The sequence below is a fragment of the Nerophis ophidion genome, linkage group LG20 (assembly GCF_033978795.1).
Source record: "Nerophis ophidion isolate RoL-2023_Sa linkage group LG20, RoL_Noph_v1.0, whole genome shotgun sequence".
NCBI classification, from domain to species: Eukaryota; Metazoa; Chordata; class Actinopteri; order Syngnathiformes; family Syngnathidae; genus Nerophis; species Nerophis ophidion.
Genome location: NC_084630.1, coordinates 27,843,505 through 27,867,428, shown reverse-complemented (window position 1 = coordinate 27,867,428; position 23,924 = coordinate 27,843,505). Strand labels below are relative to the sequence as shown.

The following is a 23,924-nucleotide window of genomic DNA, read 5'->3' as shown; positions in this document are numbered from 1 at the left end:
TAAAGTCACATCTTAAGTGCACGGAAGCCAGTGCAGGTGAGTTAGTATAGGCCCAAACTTTCTCATTCTTGTCAAGTTTAACAGCCGCATTTTGTACCAACTGTCATCTTTTAATGCTAGACGTAGTATGTTACACTAATCGAAACGAGACGTAACGAACGCACAAATAATGATCTCAGCCTCACTAGTGGACAAAGAGGAACGAATTTTAGCGATATGACGAAGATGAAAGAAGGCCATTTTAGTAACACTCTTAATGTGTGACTTAAACAAGAGTGTTGGGTCGAAGATAATACCCAGATTCTTTACCAAGTCACCTTGTGTAATTGTTTGGTTGTCAAATGTTACGGTGGTGTTATTAAAGGCCTACTGAAATTAGATTTTCTTATTTAAACGGGAATAGCAGGTCCATTCTATGTGTCATACTTGATCATTTCGCGATATTGCCATATTTTTGCTGAAAGGATTTAGTAGAGAACATTGACGATAAAGTTCGCAACTTTTGGTCGCTAATAAAAAAGCCCTGCCTCGTGCGCGTGACGTCACGAGTTGCAGGGCTCCACACATATTCACATTCTTTATAGTAGGAGCCACCAGCAGTAAGAGCAATTCGGACTGAGAAAGCGACAATATCCCCATTAATTTGAGCGAGGATGAAAGATTCGTGAATTAAGATATTGATAGTAAAGAACTACAAAAAAAAAGCGACGGCTCCGGGCGGCGCCAGTGTGAGCATTTCAGATGTAATTGGACACATTTACTAGGATCATTTTGGAAGATCCCTTATCTGCTTATTGTTTTTAATAGTGTTTTAGTGAGTTTTTAAAGATTGTAAAGACATACCCCGGTGTCGGATGGCTGCGGTGAACACGCAGTGTCTCAGAGAGAAGCTGAGGAGCCAAAATCACAGCTGCCTTTTTTGACAGATGCTGCAGGATGACAAATAATCCTCTGATTTCTTCGGTAAGATATATATCACAATTTCCTCTTCCAAAAACATGCTGGTTGACGTGGAGAAAACATGTTCGCTTGACCGCTCTGCTTCACAACCAACAAAGAAACACCGGCTGTGTCTAGGTGCTAAAGACAGCTGCAATCCACCGCTTTTTGCACGCTTTGAGACATCACAATCAGTCACAGCCACACCACCACCAGCACCCCCAACCCCCTGCCTCCCCACACTCATTCTTGAGGAGCACGAGGTCAGGCGGGTGCTCAAGGCAGTGAACCCCAGGAAGGCGACTGGTCCAGACGGTGTACCCGGGAAGGTGCTCAAAGCATGCGCCGACCAGCTCTCCTACATTATCACCGTCCTCTTCAACCTCTCCTTGGCACAGGCATTCATCCCACCCTGCCTTAAATCTGCCACAATCATCCCGGTACCCAAGAAAGCTGCCACAAACAACCTCAATGATTATCCCCCAGTAGCACTCACACCTGTCATCATGAAGTGCTTCGAGAGGCTGGTCCTCCACCACATCCAAGCCTGCCTCTCCCCCACCCTAGACCCACAGCAGTTTGCCTACCGGACAAACAGATCCACGGATGATGCCATATCCATGGCTCTCCACTCCACACTGAGCCACCTGGAACACCGGGGGAGCTATGTCAGGATGCTTTTCATTGACTATAGCTCCGCCTTCAATACCATCATTCCAGACATCCTGGTCACCAAACTGCTGGACTTAGGCCTACCCTCACCCACCTGTCTTTGGATTAAGGACTTCCTGACCAACTGACCTCAGACAGTAAAACTTGGCCCCCATCTCTCCTCCCCCCGCACACTCAGCATCGGCTCCCCACAGGGCTGTGTGCTTAGCCCTTTGCTGTACTCCCTCTACACCCATAACTGTAGTCCATCCCACTCGGAGAACACCATCATCAAGTTCGCCGATGACACAACGGTGGTGGGTCCCATTACAGGGGGGATGAGTCTGCATACAGAGATGAGGTCCTGAAACTATCAGCGTGGTGTTCAGTGAATAATTTGGCACTGAACACCACAAAAACCAAGGAACTCATCTTTGACTTCAGGAAAAAACACTGCAGACCCCGCACCCCTCTGCATCAACGGCGAGGAGGTGGAGAGAGTCAGCTCCTTCAAGTTACTCGGGACCCTCATATCTGCTGACCTGTCCTGGACCCAAAATACAACTGCGGTCATCCGGAAGGCCCACCGGAGACTCCATTTCCTGAGGGTGCTGAGGAAGAACAGACTGGAGAGGCAGCTGAGGGTGACCTTCTATCGCTCGGCTGTCGAGAGCCTGCTGACGTACTGCATAACAGTGTGGTACGCCAGCTGCACTGAAGCAGACAAACAGCCGATTCAGAGGGTCATAAAGTCTGCACAAAAAATCATTGGCTGTCCCCTGCCCTCCCTGAAGGACTTACACACCCTGGCTTCCACCTGTTCGACTTGCTACCATCAGGCAGGCGCTACAGGTGCATCAGAGCCAGAACAAACAGGCTCAGAGAAAGCTTCTTTCCCAAAGCTGTCACCATGTTGAACTCTAACTTATAATAATAATAATTCACCCCTATACAATATAATGCCCTAATACCATACTGTGCAATACTACCCTTCGAGTGCAATACGTCTGACACTGATTGTTATTTATTACTTCGGTACTCCTGTCTTGCTCTGTATATTGTACAGTATTTTGTATTTTGTACTTCTATAGTGTTTTGTATATTGTACAGGATTGCTTATTATTTTTATTGGATAGTAGTCTCTTTATTTCAATTGTTAGTTTTTCCTTTTTACCTCTTATGTCATTTATTTCACCCCATATTTGTTCCCACTACCGCACCTTAGGTTGGAGTCTTTAATCTCGATATATGCAAATATAATGACAATAAAATTCACCCTATTCTATTCTTCTATTCTATTATTTCCACCAACAGCATTGTTCTTTATAGTCTCCATTATTAAATGAACAAATTGCAAAAGATTCAGCAACACAGATGTCAAAAATACTGTGTAATTATGTGATTAAAGCAGACGATATTTAGCTGCTAGTGGTGCAGCGCTAATATTTCCTAACAGTCCGTGACGTCACGCGTACGCGTCATCATTCCGCAACGTTTTCAACAAGAAAACTCGCTGGAAATTTAAAATTGCAATTTAGTAAACTAAAAGGGCCGTATTGGCATGTGTTGCAATGTTAATATTTCATCATTGATGTATAAACTATCAGACTGCGTGGTCGGTAGGAGTGGGTTTCAGTAAACCTTTAAATAGGTGTTGGTGTCTAGCAGGACCGATAATCAGCATTTCCGTTTTCTTGGTGTTGAGTTGCAAAAAGTTAGCAGCCATCCATTGTTTGATTTCATTAAGACACGGCTCAAGCTGACTACAATCTTGCTCGTTGGTTAGCTTTAGGGCATGTAGATTTGACTCTTCTGACATATGTTATAACTGACAGTATGAAATGATACAAACAAATCTTGAAATCTTTCTAAAAGCCCAGGCCCAGAGTCGTGTATAAAGAGGAAATGGTCAACTAAACAACAGGCGCCAGGCCCAAGACTGCTCGGATGTACGCAATTGTTGTCGTTTCGATGTTGGTTTTTCTGATGAAAATTACCAAATTATTGCGTCAAAATATAGTTCTAAACATGAACTTACTTACTTACAATACAACATGCTTTTATGTTGTGAAATACAATAATTTTGCAGCCGTTATTGACACACTCTGCTGCTACATTCCTGCAGTGCACGCACTCTAACACGCAGCAGATGGCCAAATTTAAGTAAACAAAATACACAGAATGACTAAAAAAAATTACTTATTACCTTCATTTTGTACTTTGTACGTGTAATCACTGTATGTATCATTTATTATGGAATTTTCTAACTGATCTTTCTTTTATGTTCCTGGTAAGTGAAAAAGTGTACTTTTGTAGTTATTTCCCCATATTTCTGCACAATAACTCAGATATGGTAACACTGGCGTGCAGTAGAGAATATGGAGTGACTTTTAGTACAGAACATATTTTGCTTTATTAATTATTGATTTATTTCTTGCCACTTTACGTTCATTTTCTTATCTACAAACCCCAAAACCAGTGAAGTTGGCACGTTGTGTAAATCGTAAAAATAAAATCAAAATACAATGATTTGCAAATCCTTTTCAACCTATATTCAATTGAATAGACTACAAAGACTATAAAAGGAAAAGAACCATCCAAATAGTTATAGACTCAAAGTTCAAAAGCCAGCATCTGTGATGGTATGGGTGTGTATTAGTGCCCAAGGCATGGGTAACTTACACATCTGTGAAGGCACCATTAATGCTGAAAGGTACATACAGGTTTTGGAGAAACATATGTTGCCATCCAAGCAACGTTATCATGGACGCCCCTGCTTATTTTGGCAAGACAATGCCCAGCCACGTGTTACAACAGTGTGGCTTCATAGTAAAAGAGTGTGGGTACTAGACTGACCTGCCTGTAGTCCAGACCTGTCTAACCATTGAAAATGTGTGGAGCCTTATGAAGCGTAAAATACCACAACGGAGACCCCGGACTGATGAACAACTTAAGCTGTATATCAAGCAAGAATGGGAAAGAATTCCACCTGTAAAGCTTCAAAAATGGGTCTCCTTTGTTCCCAAACATTTAATGAGTGTTGTTAAAAGGAAAGGCCATGTAACACAGAGGTAAAAATGCCCCTGTGCTAACCATTTTGCAATGTGTTGCTGCCATTACTAAGTTAATGATTATTTGCCCCCCCCAAAAATGTTTCTCAGTCTAAACATTAAATATCTTGTCTTTGCAGTGTATTTAATTGAATATAAGTTTATAAGGATTTGCAAACCGTTGTATTCTGTTTCTATTTACGAATTACAGAACATGCCAACTTCACTGGTTTTGGGTTTTGTATTATCACACCCATAATTTGGTTTCTTTTATTTACTCAACGTTCATCTATTTGTATATGTGTTTGACTTTCTCTTCTACTGCTACTGAATTGCCTTATTTTTTGTTTTACTGAGATTCAAACAAAATGCCGACTTGTTTTGTGTATTTACCACGCACAAGACGCTATAATCAGTGACTCTCCAGTGTTAATAACAAACTTTTACATCCCATACTTGTCTTCTTTCTGGGTTGTGTTGAAAAGCAATGTAAAACCTTTCCACAATTCTGGGCTGCGCCACAGGGCACTTTTACATGTCGAAAAACTAAAAAAGAAGCAGAATCAGCTCAAAGTTGGGAGTAGGCATGGCACCCTTGTCACGCTTGGGCGCACCTCAGTGCGCATTCATCCGTGTGCTGCGCTGGGCGCACCTCCAAGAGCGCACCGCCGCGCGCCACTCCGGCTGCAACAGGCGGCTGCCTTCAATCGGCTCAATCAGCAATCTACACACCTGTCGCTAATGAGCTTCCGTGCCTTCTTAAGCCAGTGCAAACCTGGTTTCTTGGCCAGCTGACTCGTATCAAGCTCTATGCTTTCTCTATCTGTGTTTTCTCCTCCTCCGTGTCCATTGTGCGTTGTCCTGTTTCGTGTTGTTCCAGCAGCATTTCTCCGCCCTCTGATTGCGAGCTGTGTGTCTCGTCTCCCCGTGTTCTCCTCTGGTTCCCTGACTAGCCCTTTTGGATCTCGACCTCCCGCCTGGACACGGACCTTTGACACCTTTCTCCTGCCCTTGAATCACGCCTGCTCACGGACCTCCGAGCTTGTCTTAGCCCCTTAGACTTCCGGTAACACTCATCAGATAATCGCCACACATAGTCGTACACGCACACATTTTTGGATTAGTCATACTCCATTCCCTTATTTATTAATATTTTTTATTAACAAATATAGAGCTAAACGACGTCCCTTCTGTCTGTGACGTCTTCTTCCTTTGTACACGTAACAACCCTGTAGTTATGTGAGTGCTTTCTGACCAATCCTTGAGGAGACCGCCTGAAACCGTATTGGCCATACTCTCTTTATACAAACCCTGTTTCCATATGAGTTGGAAAATTGTGTTAGATGTAAATATAAACGAGAATACAATGATTTGCAAATCCTTTTCAACCCATATTCAATTGAATGCACTACAAACACAAGATATTTAATGTTCAAACTCATAAACGTTATTTTTTTTTTGCAAATAATAATTAACTTATAATTTCATGGCTGCAACATGTGCCAAAATATGTGAAGTGAAGTGAGGTATATTTATATAGCGCTTTTCTCTAGTGACTCAAAGCGCTTTACATAGTGAAACCCAATATCTAAGTTACATTTAAACCAGTGTGGGTGGCACTGGGAGCAGGTGGGTAAAGTGTCTTGCCCAAGGACACAACGGCAGTGACTAGGATGGCGGAAGCGGGAATCAAACCTGCAACCATAAAGTCGCTGGCGCAGCCACTCTACCAACGAAAGGGCATGTTCACCACTGTGTTACATCACCTTTTCTTTTAACAACACTCAATAAACGTTTGGGAACTGAGGAAACTAATTGTTGAAGCTTTGAAAGGGGAATTCTTTCCCATTCTTGTTTTATGTAGAGCTTCAGTCGTTCAACAGTCCGGGGTCTCCGCTGTCATATTTTACGCTTCATAATGCGCCACACATTTTGGATTGGAGACAGGTCTGGACTGCAGGCAGGCCAGGAAAGTACCCGCACTCTTTTTTTACGAAGCCACACTGTTGTAACACGTGCTGAATGTGGCTTGGCATAGTCTTGCTGAAGTAAGCAGGGGCGTCCATGAAAAAGACGGCGCTTAGATGGCTGCATATGTTGTTCCAAAACCTGTATGTACCTTTCAGCATTAATGGTGCCTTCCCAGATTTGTAAATTACCCATGCCTTGGGCACTAATCCACCCCCATACCATCACAGATGCTGGCTTTTGAACTTTGCGTCGATAACAGTCTGGATGGTTCGCTTCCCCTTTGGTCCGGATGACACGATGTCGAATATTTCCAAAAACAATTTGAAATGTGGACTAGTCAGGCCACAGAACACTTTTCCACTTTGCATCAGTCCATCTGAGATGATCTCGGGCCCAGAAAAGCCGGTGGCATTTCTGGATGTTGTTGATAAATGGCTTTCGCTTTGCATATTAGAGCTTTTACTTGCAATTACAGATGTAGCGACGAACTGTATTTAGTGACAGTGGTTTTCTGAAGTGTTCCCGAGCCCATGTGGTGATGTCCTTTAGAGATTGATGTCGGTTTTTGATATGGTGCCGTCTGAGGGATCGAAGGTCACAGTCGTTCAATGTTGGTTTTCGGCCAACAGATTCTCTGAAACTTTTGATGATATTATGGACCGTAGGTGTTGAAATCCCAAAATTTCTTGCAATTGCACTTTGAGAAACGTTTTTCTTAAACTGTTTGACTATTTGCTCACTTAGTTGTGGACAAAGGGGTGTACCTCGCCCCATCCTTTCTTGTGAAAAACTAAGCATTTTTTGGGAAGCTGTTTTTATACCCAATCATGGCACCCACTGTTCCCAGTTAGCCTGCACACCTGTGGGATATTCCAAATAAGTGTTTGATGAGAATTCCTCAACTTTATCAGTATTTATTGCCACCTTTCCCAACTCCTTTGTCACGTGTTGCTGGCATCAAATTCTAAAGTTAGTGATTATTTGCAACAACAAAAAAATAAAGTTTAACAGTTTGAACATAAAATATCTTGTCTTTGTAGCATATTGAACTGAATATGAGTTGAAAATGATTTGCAAATCATTGTATTCCGTTTATATTTACATCTAACACGATTTCCCAACTCATATGGAAACGGGGTTTGTACACAGCTCTGCCCAAGCCATGATCATCTGGTCCCCCTAGCGGTAGTGGCCCTAAACAACCTCATAGAGTGTTACGCAACGGCAGGCCCTGTCCACTCTCCTGTTCCAAAGTCCAAGTCCTAACGGACTGATCTTGAGAATTTACAGATGAGTTGACGTAGTGTTCAGATGAGAGCTTCCAGGCACAAACATTCAAAAACAAAAAACAGTTTCGTCCTTACAAATGACATTCTGTTGTCAAAAAGAGGAGAGACAAATTGTTCCACATCAGGACTGTAGATGTAACTTCTAACATTTTTTCTGAACTTCTTTCTCGGATATGGGAGTGGACGTGTAGTTTGACTATTTAGGTTCAGCCAGGAAGAAAACGAGTAATATAAATATATTTTTGTTGAAATGCTTACATGTTGTCCTGAAACATCCATTAGTGGTGATACTCTTGTTGTCCCCATGGTCGGCCCCTCTCCTCCTCCTCCGCAACATCTGCTTCACATCAGCATTCCTGCTTTGTTCCCCTGACATTTGGTTCTAACAAAGTCATGAACTCCTTCTTTGACTTGGTTTTCAGTGAATGTTTTTATCCCAGTCCAAGTACGCACCGAACAGGAACATGAAGAACATTTAAACAGGTGACACTTTAGCAAGGTTCACTTATGTCAGATGTGAAGGCTTCGGAAAACGTTTTTGAACGACAGCAAGAGATGAAGTATTCAACAACAAAGTCAACAATACTCATTAAAAAGTGGTCGCACATGCAAATTTAATTTACTCATGTACATATTTTTGAAGTAAAAAAATCTGCAAATTGTTAAGAAATATGTGTAGAAAAATCCCAACCTGTGTAAATCTAAAATTCTCCTTTTGAGACCTTCACTGACTTCCTTCCCAACAAAACAAGTTATATGCTGATCCTGATACCATGTCACCAATATATTTATTATGCTATAACCAAACATACTATAGTTTTATACCATATATCTCCAATAGATCATGTTATAACCAAACATAGTGTTATACCATCCATCCATCCATTTTCTACCGCTTGTCCCTTTTGGGGTCGCTGGAGCCTATCTCAGTTGCATTTGGGCGGTAGGCGGGGTACACCCTGGACAAGTCGCCACCTCATCACAGGGTAGTGTTATACCACATATCACCAATACATCATCTTATCACCAAAACACATTGTAGTTTTTATATATTAAAGTTAAAGTTAAAGTACAAATGATTGTCACACACACACCAGGTGTGGAGAAATTTGTCGTCTGCATTTGACCCATCCCCTTGATCACCTCCTGGGAGGTGAGGGGAGCAGTGGGCAGCAGTGGGGCCACGCCCAGGAATATATCATGTTAAAACCAAAACACATTATATTTGTTATACCATACATCACTAATATATAATGTCATCACCAAAACACATCATAGTTTGTATACCATATATTACCAATACATCAGGTTGTCCCCAAACATATCAGTGTTTATACCACATATCACCAATACATGTTCTCACATTCACCAGAACACATCATAGTTTTTATGCAACATCTCATGTTGTTACCAAACCTTACCTTATTATTACCAAAACACTAGTTTTTATACTATATAAGTTAGTGTCCGCCCTGAAATCGGTAGGTCGTGAGTTGACGCTCCGCCCGAGTCCTACCAAAGACGATAAAAATGGGACCCATTACCTCCCTGCCTGGCGCTCACCATCAAGGGTTAGAATTGTGGGTTAAATCACCAGAAATTATTCCCGGGCGTGGCTATCGCTGATGCCCACCACTCCCCTCACCTCCCAGAGGGTGATCAAGGGTGATGGGTCATTTGCAGAGAATAATTTTTAACTTTAATAAATAATGTTATCATCAAACACATAATAATTGTATCCCAAATATCACCAATATATAATTTGATCACCAAACAGTTCAGTTCAATTTTAGGACTAGATAGAACAATCCCATGATACAAGATAACCTGAGTAGAGTGGAAATAATAGGCTACCTCCTTCAGCGCTGCCTCAGAGCGGTTGTGGTATTAGACCTGGTTGGGTGGGATCGCAAGATGGGGGGCAGAGAGGAGGAAGGGTAATGGTTGTCAGCTTCATTGGGGTCATCAGGTGGGCACCCTCCTTCACTGGCGTTTCAATGATAGGCCCACCACACCTCCAGAGGGCTCATCGGCAACACCTGGTGTCCCAGGTGAGCCCCCCTCTGCTTTTAACCATTATGTGATGTAGGTCTTACTACATCCCCAGATGGTGTCTCTCCTCTTCACCCACAGCCACCGACTGGCTGTCTCTGCTGCTCCTGAGAGGGCTTTGATGGTGTTTCGCAGGGTTTGGCCTCGAAATCCGATGTCCTTAAGCAGCCTGATTGTTGTCTGGCCAACAAAGCCTCTGCAGCCAACTTCCACTGGGCAGACCTTGGCTTTCCATCCATTCTGCTCAGCATCAGCTGCCAGTTTGGTGTACTTAAGGCTTTTGCGTTCAAATGCCTCCTCCACAGCAGCCTCCCAGGGAACCGTAAGTTCTATTATATACACAATACGCAGTGAGGAGGACCAGAGCACAATGTCTGGTCTGAGGTTTGACATGGCTATCTCTGAAGGAAAGCAGAGCTTTTGATCAAGATCCACCGCCATTTTCCAGTCACGAGCCCTTCCGAGCTGGCCTATGTCTGTTATATGGCCTTTGGTGGACTCTGCACCTTCTCGGATAAACTCTCTTGTGGCTGTAGGATGTACTTTTGGCGGGGGCAGGGCATTGATCTTCGCTCTTCTGGCCTCTAACGTGGCTGCTAGGCACTTCAGAACCTGGTTGTGCCGCCAGGTGTAGCGCCCTTGTGACAGACTTGTCTTGCAGCCAACGAGAATGTGTTTGAGGTTAGCTGGAGAGGGACAGAGGGGGCATGTAGGGTCCTCTCCATACCACTGTTTGAGGTTGGAGGGGGAGGGAAGGACATCATAAGTGGAGCGTAAGATGAAGCTGATGTGAACTGCCTCCATGCCCAACAGCTCCCTCCATGAGAGCCTTCTCCTCTCGACTCCTTCCCAGCTCATCCACTGTCCTTGCTTAACTTGTGAGATAGCCTTTGCACATCTTGCTGCCTGCTCATGCCGACGTACCTCCTCTACAACCAGCCGTCGTCGCTGAGCTGGAGCCGCATTATGCCACAACGGTCTGCTCTCACTAAGGCCAAGGCCTCCTCTTCCCTGCTGCACGAGGCCAATGATGTCTCTGTGCCTAAGATTCTCCTTTGCTAGCAGAGTAGCTGCCGCTGCAGTCCATTTCCTTCCGGTCACCAAGGTAGGAGCTGTTTGGGCAACGCATGGGTCACGAGACTCTGTTAACGTCATTTCCAGCCTTACCTTTGCACACTTAAACTCCTCTACTAGGCTGGAAACAGGAAGCTCCAGAACACCTCTTCCATACAGTCCGATGTTACTGAAGCATTTGGGAAGACCCAGCCCCTTCCTAGCAAATGCACTAACCATCCTCTCCAACTTTTCTACCTTTTTGGTTGGTACGTCATAGATGGTCAGAGGCCACAAAAGCCTGGGTAGCAACCCAAATTGGAGGCACCACAGCTTCAACCGGCCAGGGAGCATGGTCTTATCGATGTTTTCAAGGCCAGTTATAGTGTCCTGCTTGAGCTGGTCCACCTGCCCCGTGTCCTTGAGGGTGGCATGATAGCAACGCCCAAGACTCTTGACAGGCTTCTCAGACACTGTTGGTATAGCCTCCTCACCCACACAGAATCTATGTTCCATCAGCTTCCCCTTCACCACTGAGATGCTTCTGGACTTGCTTGGTTTTATTTCCATTCGGGCCCACTGGATGTTTTCTTGCAGTTTGTTCAGCAGCCGCCTAGCACACGCCTTGGTTGTGGTGAGGATGGTCATATCATCCATATAGGCTCTGATGGGGGGAAGACGAAGACCGGATTTACTCTTTTGACCTCCTACCACCCACTTAGAGGCCCGGATGATGACCTCCATAGCCATTGTAAAAGCAAGAGGTGAGATGGTACACCCTGCCATTATTCCTATTTCGAGTCGCTGCCATGCTGTGGTACACCCACCAGTTGTCAGGCATAGCTGTAGGTCCTGGAAATAGGCTTTGACTAGACCAGTTATGGAATCCGGGACACTGAAATAGTGGAATGCCACCCAGAGGAGATCATGAGGAACTGACCCAAAGGCATTTGCTAGGTCCAAGAACACAACATGGAGGTCTCTTCCACCCTTCTTGGCAGCTTGAATTTGACTCCATATCATGTTCGTGTGCTCCAGGCACCCCGAGAACGCTGGAATCCCTGCTTTTTGCACCGAAGTGTCAATGTATTGGTTCTTTTCCAGGTAGGTGGACAGCCTGTGAGCCACTACACTGAAGAAGATTTTGCCTTCAAAATTGAGAAGGCTGATTTGGCGAAACTGGCTGATGTCCACAGAGTCCTTTTCCTTGGGGATCAGGATGCCTCCTGCCCTCCGCCATGCAGTTGGAATTGCTTGTTTCTGCCACACCACCTTCATCAGCCTCCATAGAAAGTGTAAAACCTCTGGAGTTTTCTTATAAAATCGGTATGGAATTCCATTGGGCCCAGGAGAGGATGCCGCTCTAGCTCGTCGTACAATTCTCTCCACCTCACTCCACTTTGGAGGGTTAGTGTCCAGTTAGTGTTCTGGGGACTCTATTGGTGGCATATCAGGTGGGAGAGTTTTTGGTCCGCTCCGCTGGGTGTCAGTGTGGTTCTGTTTGAGGTAAGCTTCGAGGTCTTTCTTTGATGTTATGAGTTTGCCACTTTTGTCCTTTGTAAACACATTTATTTTATACCATAGAATAACTAATATATCATGTTATCAGCTATAAAAGCGCCTTATTGCAGTGAAACTTGCCAAGGGACATGTAACCAAATATTAACATTGCTGTATGTAACATTACTTATAAAATGCTATAAAACTAATGTGATTGGTGATAAGTTATCACCAAACACGTTAGTTTTTTGATACCACTTATCACCAACGTTGTATCGTGCAATAACCAAACACATTTTTAGTTTGAATAACATATATCACCAACATGTCATGTTATTACTCAACACCATCCATCCATCCATTTTCTACCGCTTGTTCCTCTCAGGGTTGCGGGGGGTGCTGTAGTCTATCCCAGCTGCGCTTAGGCGGAAGGCGGCGTACACCCTGGACAAGTCGCCACCTCATCACAGGGTCAACTCAAAATTATACCAAATATTACCAGTATAACATGTTATTACTAAAAACATTATAGTTTGTAAACCATATATCAATAATATATCACGTTATCACTAAACACATCATAGTTTTTAAACTTATCACCAAACACATAATTTATATACCATATATCACCATTACTTACTGTATATTTAACCATCAAACACACAAGTTTTTATACCGTCCATGCATCAATTATTCCACCGCTTATCCAAGTCCAGGTCGCCAGGTCAGCCGTCTAAGCAGAGATGCACAAACTTCCCTGTCCCTGGCCACCTCATCTAGTTTTACAGGGGGGATACCGAGGCGTTCCCAGGCCAGCTGTGAGACATAGTCCCTCCAACGTGTCCGAGGTCTGCCCCGAGGTCTTCTCCCGGCTGGACATGCCTGAAACACCTCACCAGGGAGGCACCCGTAGTAAATGCCTGAGCCATCTCAGCTGGCTCCTCTCGCTGTGAAGGAGCAGCGGCTCAACTCTGAGTCTCTCCCGGATGACCGAGCTTCTCAACCTATCTGTTAGGATGATCCCAAACATCCTGTGGAGGAAACCAATTTCTGCCACTTGTATTCGTAACCTTGTCGTTCCGGTCATTACCCAAAGCTTGTGACTATAGGTGAGGGTAGGAACGAAGACTGACCTGTAAATCGGGAGTTTCGCCTTCCGGCTCAGCTCCTTCTTTACCACAACAGATCGGTGCAGTGACTGCATCAATGCAGACGCCGCACCAATCTGTCTGTCAATCTGGCGTTCTATTCTTCCCTCACTTGTGAACAAGACCCCGAGATACTTGAACTCCTCCACTTGAGGCAGAACTTCACTCCCAAACCGAGGGGTGCAGTCCACCCTTTTTTGACTGAGAACTATGGCCTCAAATTTGGAGGTGCTGATCCTCATCCCAGTAGCTTTACACTCGGCTGCAAACAGCCCCAGTGAACGCTGAAGGTCACAGACTAATGAAGCCAACAGGACCACATCATTTGCAAAAAGCAGAGATGCGATCCTCTGGCCACCAAACTGGAAACTCTCCACACCCTGACTGCCCCCCGAAATTCTATCCATAAAGATATATAACAGGACCAGTGACAAAGGGCAGCCCTGGCGGTGTCCAACGTACAGACTCCTGTTCCGCTTGTACAGAGACCGTATGGCCCGTAGCAACGGACCCTGGGCCCTGTACTCCTGAAACACCCTCGACAAGGCACCGCAAGGGACACGGCCGAAGGCCTTTTCCAAATCCACAAAACACACGTGGACTGGTTGAGCAAACTCCCCTGCCCACTCCAGTACCCTAGCAAGGGTACAAATTTGGTCCTGTGTTCCACGACCAGGGAGAAAACCCCATTGTTCCTCCTGAATCCGAGGCCCGATTAACAGCCGGACTCTCCTCTCCAGCACCCTGGAATAGACTTTCCCCGGGAGGCCGAGAGGTGTGATCCCTCTATGATTGGAACTCACCCTCCAGTCCCCCTTCCTAAAAAAGGGGGATCATCACCCCAGTCTGCCAATCCAGAGGTATTGCCCCAGACTTCCACGCTATGTTGAAGAAAGGTGTCAGCCACGACAGTCCCACAACATCCAGAGCCTTGAAGTAGTCGGGGAAAATCTCGTCCTCTCCTGGGGCCTTGCCACTGGGCAGTTTTTTGATTACCTCAGCAACTTTGGCTCAAGTAATGGACATGTCCGCGTTTTTGATCTCGGACTCTGCTTCCTCTTCGGAGGGTGTGTCTGTAGGATTAAGGGGATCCTCAAAGTATTCCTTCCACAGCCCAACTATATCCCTCGTAGTGGTCAGCAGGTTTCTGCCCCCACTATACACAGTGTTTACAGGGCACAAATCATAGTTTTATACTCAATATTACAAATATATCCTGTTATATATTATGTGGTAGGAAGCAAGATGGCGGCGCTCCCGTAAGTTGCGACAACATTAAGCAACTATTATCTAATCTACTCCGTCAAAACACAAAAGAAAGGCTTGAGAAGCATCAACGCACCTTTTGTCATGCCTCCTCCAAAGAAGAGTGCACAGATGGAGAATGACATAGAGGAAATACGGAAGTCGCTAAACTTCATGTCAGGGGACCTGGCTAGCATCTCCCAGCAGCTAAGCAAGCTCACGGAGGTTGTAGATGAAGTGAGGAAACTCAAAGAAATAATTCGACAAAAAGACAAGACAATAACTGATCTTGAAAGGAGGGTTGAAAACTTGGAGCAGTACATGAGGATGGACGATGTCATCATCACGGGACTAAATATCAGACCGCGCTCGTGTATGCCCGAGTTGCGGCGGCGGGCAGGAATGTTGGAGAGGACGCAGAGACAGGGGATCTGCAAACTCTGGAGGACCAAGTCTTGCAATTTTTGAAAGGAAAAGACATACACGTGGATGCAAATAACATCTCAGCGTGTCATACGCTGCCAAGCAGAGACAAAGCAAAGCCTTCAGTCCTTGTGCGCTTTGTAAACCGGAGACACAAAACGGAATTACTGAGACAAGGAAGAAAGTTGAAGGGCTCTGCGGTGTATATCAACGAGCATCTGACCAAGAAAATATCGGATATAGCACGGGAAGCACGGATCCTGAGGAAAAACAATAAGATTGGAGCCACATGGACAAGAAACTGCAAGGTTTTCATTCAGCTGAATGGAACTCCACCGGAGCAAGCTAAAGTAATACTGGTGAGAGAACTTGAAGACCTTGAACAGTTCAGATAATGTTGATTGTTCCATTTTTTTTCGACAGTTACAATTGCACTTTTGTCGAGCTCATTTTTTTGATCGTTCTATTTTTGATGAGGACAGCTACAGTGAGATTTTTGATGAGATTACTTTTTGAATTCTCAGACAATTTTTTTTTTTTTTTTTTTACTTTTTCTTACCTTGGATCATAAAGACATATACTCAACACCATGCATAAAACCGTGTGGACAACCAACATGACAGAAGAACCAATGAGCTGCACAAAATTCAAGTCTTTCAACTTTCATGATCATAAATGCTATGAGTTAGAAAATAACACTGACCCAGATATTCACTTCTATTAGGACTGTGAGTATTATACTGAAGAACAGTTCAATTCAAATGTTAAAATGGAAGGCTTTTCAGTCATTCATTTTAACAGCAGGAGTCTTTACAGTAACTTTTCAAAAATTAAAGAGAATCTTAAACAAATACAGCAAAGGTTTACCATTATAGCAATTTCAGAAACTTGGTTGAATGATAGTAAGGAATTACTGGATGGATTAGAGGGATATGAAATGTTTTGGCAAAACAGGATGAACAAAAGGGGAGGAGGTGTTGTATTGTTTGTGATGTCCTCTCTCAAATGTAGGCTGATTGCTGACATGACAACTGCTATTGACAATCTGATGGAATGTGTAACTATTGAAATCAGTGTTGAAAGATCCAAAAACATATTAATTAGTTGCATTTATAGAACTCCTGGAACATGCATTGATCAATTTAATAAGAAAATGTTTGAGTTATATGAAAAACATAATGATAAGATGATCTTGATTTGTGGTGACTTTAACATTGATTTGATGAAATATAATGATCACATGAAAACCATTGATTTTGTTAATCTTATGTTTAGCTTGAGTTTCTTTCCACTAATTGTAAAACCTAGCAGAATAACAAAGGACAGCCTAACACTAATTGATAATATTTTTATAAATGTATTTGAAGGGAAGAGAAAAAGTGGACTATTAGTGACTGATGTAAGTGATCACTTGCCTGTTTTTACAGTGATCCAAATGAACAACGAGCCAAACTTACAAACAAAAAGACAAATAAATAATTTTGTTAGAATAAAATCACCAGAAGCAGTTAATGCATTCAAGGCTGATCTTTTAAATCAAGACTGGCAAAATGTTTTTGTGGAGGATACTAATGAAGCATACAATACATTCCTGGATATATTTCTGACACTTTATGACCATCATTGTCCATTGAGAGAATATAAGCAAAATACTAAAACGAGGGGAAAACCATGGATAACAAGGGGTTTATTAAAAGCCTGTAAAAAAAAAAAAATAGACTTTACAAGGAATTTATGAAGAATCGAACAAAGGAAAATGAGGACAAATATAAAAAGTATAAAAACAGATTGACATTTATCATGAGGCTGGAACAAAAAAACTATTATGAACAAATTCTGCATAAACATAAAAATAATATCATTGAAACCTGGCATGTGCTTATACTATGATTAAAAAATCTAGCAATAAGGATTTTACAGCATATCTGGTAAAAGATGACAACTCAATTATTGAAAATATAGAATAAATAGCTGAGGAATTCAATAAGTTTTTTGTGAATGTTGGCCCAAATTTGGCAAAAAATATTAATTTAAAAATGAAGCAAGAGAAAAAGTTAAAGCCTGTATCTCACATAAACAATTCAATGTTTCTTGGTGGAGTTTGTGAAAGTGATGTGTCAGAAATGGTCAGAAAGTTTAAAAATAAAAAATCTGTCGATGGTAACAACGTGGATATGTCACTTGTTAAAGAAGTGATGGATTGTGTCCTGAAGCCGTTTACTTATATATGCAATAAATCTTTATCAACTGGAATTTTTCCTGACAAAATGAAAATCGCAAAAGTTATTCCAATTTATAAAAATGGTGATAAACATATGCTCTCAAATTACAGACCTGTGTCCTTACTACCTCAATTTGCAAAAATTCTTGAAAAATTATTTGTAAATAGACTTGATAAGTTTATTGACAAACATGAGCTATCGAATGACCATCAGTATGGGTTCAGGAGTAATCGATCTACATGTCTAGCAGTGATGGACTTTGTAGAAAACATAGCTACAGCAATAGAAAAAAAGCAACACACCGTTGGAGTATTTATTGACTTATGTAAAGCTTTTGACACAATCGATCATTCCTTACTTCTGCAGAAATTGGAAAAATATGGCATAAGAGGTGTTTCGCAACAGTGGTTAACTGGTTATTTAAGTAATTGATCTCAATATGTGAAGTGAAGTGAATTATATTTATATAGCGCTTTTCTCTAGTGATGGAAATTAATAAGATTAAATCACAGCCAAGAAGAGTAACTGGTGGTGTTCCACAAGGCTCGGTATTGGGACCTAAGTTATTTATACTCTACCTAAATGATATTTGTTCAGTATCTAATAAATTGAAATGTATTATGTTTGCAGATGATACAAATGTATATTGTTCAGGAGAAGACTTGAAGGAAGTGTTGAGGATAATAGAGGTTGAGTTAATTCAGCTAAAAAAATGGTTTGATATTAATAAGTTATCATTAAATGATAAGAAAACTTAATTTATGGTGTTTAGTGGTGCAAGGACAAATTGTGAAGCAAAATTAAAATTAAATCAAGTGGAAATTGATAGAGTATATGAAACTAAATTATTGGGAATAATAATTGATTATAAACTGTGTTGGAAACCGCATATTGAATATATTAAAGGAAAAATATCCAAATCTATTGCTATTCTTTATAAAGTAAGACACACGCTGAATAAGACATGCCTCCATATGTTGTATTATTCTTTTATTTTTCCATATTTAACGTATTGTGTTGAAATTTGCGGAAATGTTTAAAAAAACAAACATAGACCCAATAATAAAACTTCAAAAAAGGGTCATTAGAATAACACACAAAGCCTGCTACTATGAACATACCAATCCATTATTTATGAGTTCAAATGTGTTAAAAATTTTCCGACATTGTGTTTTTAAAAACAATGGAAATTATGTTTCGAGTAAAGAACAACAGCCTTCCTGCTTGTATTCTCAGGCTATTTCATTTAAGAGGAGAAAACTATAATTTACGGGGGATATCGATTTTAGAAATAGGTAAAGCGAGAACAAATATAAAATACAAATGTATTACAGATTTAGGAGTTAAATGGTGGAACAAGCTCAGTGATTAGCTGAAGACATGCACTTATTTGGTAAGGTTTAAGAAAACATTGAAAGGTGAAATATTTGAAAATTATAAAATATAGTAACAATTACTTTCATCCCATTGATTTTGGATTTTTTTTTTTTTAAGTTGATGTTCCAGGCAATCTAATCTTCTGTGAAGGTATAGGATAGGCAAATATAAGCTTTGGCTTCAGCCTATTCCTTTTTTGGTCATTCTTTTTCTTTTCTTTTGTGTGTAAATGTCCATTATTGTATACATATAACATGTACTGTAAAACTGATCACACAAAATGGTTGATTGATTTGATTGATTATATGACCGAAATAAACTTATTTCATTCACTTATTAGCAAACATATCATAGGTTTTATAGAAAATATTGCCAATAAATCCTGTTATTACCAAACACATCATAGGTTTTATTTAAATATTACCAATATACCATGTTATTACCAAACAAATCCTAGTTTTTGTACTAAATATTACCAATATATAATTCTATTACCAAACAAATCATAGTTTTCATACTAACTATTACCAATATATATTATATTATCCCCCCCCCCCCAAAATACTTTGTATACAAAATATTACAAATATATATTGGTATTACCAAACACATTATAGTTTTTATTCCATACATAACCAATAAATCATGTTATTACCAAACAAATCATAGTTTTTAAACTAAATATTACCAATATATTATGTTACTACCAAACACATCATAGGTTTTACATAAAATATTACCAATACATCGTGTTATTACCCAACAAATCATAGTTTTTATACCACATATTACCAATAAATCATGTTATTACCAAACAAATCAAAGTTTTTATACAACATTTTCCAATATATCATGTTATTACCAAACCAATCATAGATTTTATATTAAATATTACCAATATATCATGTTATTATCAAACAAATCATAGTTTTTATACTAAATATTACCAATATACCATGTTTTTACCAAACAAATCAGTTTTTAAACTAAATATTCCCAATAAATCATGTTACTACCAAACACATCATAGGTTTTACATAAAATATTCCCAATACATCATGTTATTACCAAACAAATCATAGTTTTTATACTAAATATTACCAAGACATCATGTTATTACTAAACAAATCAGTTTTTATACCACATATTCCCAATAAATCATGTTATTACCAAACAAATCATAGTTTTTATACAACATATTACCAATATATCACGTTATTACCAAACCAATCATAGTTTTTATACTAAATATTACCAATATATCATGTTATTATCAAACAAATCATAGTTTTTATACAAAATATTACCAATATACCATGATTTTACCAAACAAATCAGTTATTAAACTAAATATTACCAATATATAATTCTATTACCAAACAAATCATAGTTTTCATACTAACTATTACCAATATATATTATATTATCCCCCCCCCCCCAAAATACTTTGTATACAAAATATTACAAATATATATTGGTATTACCAAACACATTATAGTTTTTATTCCATACATAACCAATAAATCATGTTATTACCAAACAAATCATAGTTTTTAAACTAAATATTACCAATATATTATGTTACTACCAAACACATCATAGGTTTTACATAAAATATTACCAATACATCGTGTTATTACCCAACAAATCATAGTTTTTATACTAAATATTACCAAGAAATCATGTTATTACTAAACAAATCAGTTTTTATACCACATATTACCAATAAATCATGTTATTACCAAACAAATCAAAGTTTTTATACAACATTTTCCAATATATCATGTTATTACCAAACCAATCATAGATTTTATATTAAATATTACCAATATATCATGTTATTATCAAACAAATCATAGTTTTTATACTAAATATTACCAATATACCATGTTTTTACCAAACAAATCAGTTTTTAAACTAAATATTCCCAATAAATCATGTTACTACCAAACACATCATAGGTTTTACATAAAATATTCCCAATACATCATGTTATTACCAAACAAATCATAGTTTTTATACTAAATATTACCAAGACATCATGTTATTACTAAACAAATCAGTTTTTATACCACATATTCCCAATAAATCATGTTATTACCAAACAAATCATAGTTCTTATACAACATATTACCAATATATCACGTTATTACCAAACCAATCATAGTTTTTATACTAAATATTACCAATATATCATGTTATTATCAAACAAATCATAGTTTTTATACAAAATATTACCAATATACCATGATTTTACCAAACAAATCAGTTATTAAACTAAATATTACCAATAAATCATGTTATTACCAAACAAATCAGTTTTTATACAAAATATCACCAATATATCATGTTATTACAAACAAATAGTTTGTATACCATATATCACAAATATATCATGTTAGTACCAAACAAATCATAGTTTTTATACTAAATATTACCAATATATCAAGTTATTACCAAACATCATAGTTGTTATAGCATATATTAGCAATATATCATGTTATTACCTAACAAACCATAGTTGCTGTACTGAATATTACCAATATAGCATGTTATTATCAAACAAATCATACTTTTTATCCAAAATATTACCAATATATCATGTTATTAAAAACACATAGTTTGTATATCATATATCACAAATATATCATGTTAGTACCAAACAAATTATAGTTTTTATACTAAATATTACCAATATATCATGTTATTACAAAACATCATAGTTTTTATAGCATATATTACCAATATATCATGTTATTACCTAATAAACCATAGTTTTTATACTAAATATTACCAATATAGCATGTTATTATCAAACAAATCATACTTTTTATCCACTATATTACCAACATATCATGGTATTTAAAAAAAAATCATAACTTTTATACAAAATATTACCAATATATCATGTTATTACCAAGCAAATCATAGTTTTTATACTAAGTATTAGAACTATATCATGTTATTACCAAACACATAGTTGTTATACCACATATCACCGTTATATCATGGTATTACCAAACACATCATAGTTTGTATACACAATATTACCAATATATCAATCATGGTATTACCAAACACATCATAGTTTGTATACAAAATATTACCAATATATCAATCATGGTATTACCAAACACATCATAGTTTGTATACAAAATATTACCAATATATCAACCATGGTATTACCAAACACATCGTAGTTTTTGGACAAAATACCACAAACAGATGACGTCATATCCAATAATCATCATAGTTTTTATCCCAAATTACTAATACGTCACGTTTTTACCAACACGTGATTGTTGTCCCACCATGCATCGCCAATATATTGAAAACAGTACGTAAAAAAAGCTAAAATGATTAAGTATGACACCAAAATAGACCAAAACGTTTTTTGTTACCCAAACAAAATAATTATTGCAACTAATAATTGCGTCCATTAATGTTAACGTCATAACGTTCAAGCATGTTGAACAATAATTAAAACGACGTCATACAGATGTATTAATGTTATGTTTGAAAGCAAAACGGCGTCGACTGTGGTGAAAAGAAGTATATTTAAATTATTTAACGTACCTTTAGGAGTAGGCAGTGAATGTTGACTTGCAACTATGCTGCTTGGTGGAAGTGCTGGACGACGACATGAACATTTGGAACAAACAAGGATGAAGAGAAAGGAAGCGGAGGAGGAGTTTCTTGGAATCCTTTTGACCAAACAACAACTTCTATTCTTCAAGGATTTCTTCATCACGAATAAGGATCAACTTCTCTCAAAACCTCGGTAGGACTTTTTATTAACTTACTTCAGGAGCCACTTTTCAAACATTAGCATGCTCATACAAACACTATATTTGACGAATAGAGCCAAATATGTTATTGACGCATATGAATTGCGGATTTTATTGTTTATTATTTTACAACAACAATATCCAAACTAAACTTAAATCCAACAAATACATCTCATGTTTCGGTACAGTTTATTAATTACGAAAAAATAAGTTGGTGCCAAAATTATTTTGAGTATTAAAACAAGATTATAACTTGATTTTAGATACGTAATCCACATGATTTTCATTAAGAATACACAAAGCAAAAATGCATACTGTAAAATTACAAAAAAAAAAACATGAATATGTTTTAAATATATATATTAATAATAAATATAATAATTAATAGTGCTGATTATAATTTTCAAAGTAAATTTATGAATTGACTATCAATATATTTTTTGTATAATGCATGGTGATAAATTACATATTATAATAACTGTATATAATATGATAATGATAGTTATATAAAATGAATACGTGTTCTCTTTTTAACTTATTAATAATTTATTACTTTATATATATGTATAAAGTAATAACTAAAATTAAAATAATGTTGTATATTGATGCATATACATGACTGAAATGTGTGTGTGTGTATATATATATATATATATATATATATATATATATATATATATATATATATATATATATATATATATATATATAAATACAGGGGTGGGCTTCGCGGTGGAAGAGGGGTTAGTGCGTCTGCCTCACAATACGAAGGTCCTGCAGTCCTGGGTTCAAATCCAGGCTCGGGATCTTTCTGTGTGGTGTTTGCATGTCCTCCCCGTGAATGCGTGGGTTCCCTCCGGGTACTCTGGCTTCCTCCCACTTCCAAAGACATGCACCTGGGAATAGGTTGATTGGCAACACTAAATTGGCCCTAGTGTGTGAATGTGAGTGTGAATGTTGTCTGTCTATCTGTGTTGGCCCTGCGATGAGGTGGCGACTTGTCCAGGGTGTACCCCGCCTTCCGCCCGATTGTAGCTGAGATAGGCGCCAGCACTCCAAAAGGGAATAAGCGGTAGGAAAAATGGATGGATATATGAGGCATAAATAACCAACTGAGAACCTGCCTGGTATGTTAACGTAACATATTATGGTAAGAGTCATTCAAATAACTATAACATATAGAACAGTGGTTCTTAAATGGGGGTATGCATACCCC

General features: G+C 39.1%; 2 protein-coding genes across 4 annotated transcripts in view; one reads left to right on the top strand and one right to left on the bottom strand.

The window, feature by feature from the left end:
* The window catches only part of LOC133538944 (vacuolar protein sorting-associated protein 37B-like), a 73,569-nt gene extending 50,944 nt beyond the window's left edge, over positions 1 to 22,625 (bottom strand). Inside the window, exon 1 of one of the 3 annotated variants that reach the window (XM_061880888.1) lies at positions 22,497 to 22,625. The gene's annotated coding sequence lies outside the window, so the exon portion shown is untranslated. The remainder of the gene's footprint in view (positions 1 to 22,496) is intronic. The other 2 variants (XM_061880889.1, XM_061880891.1) reach the window with 2 other exon arrangements.
* The window catches only part of tmem176 (transmembrane protein 176), a 36,687-nt gene continuing 35,306 nt past the window's right edge, over positions 22,544 to 23,924 (top strand). Inside the window, exon 1 of the mRNA XM_061880895.1 lies at positions 22,544 to 22,701. The gene's annotated coding sequence lies outside the window, so the exon portion shown is untranslated. The remainder of the gene's footprint in view (positions 22,702 to 23,924) is intronic.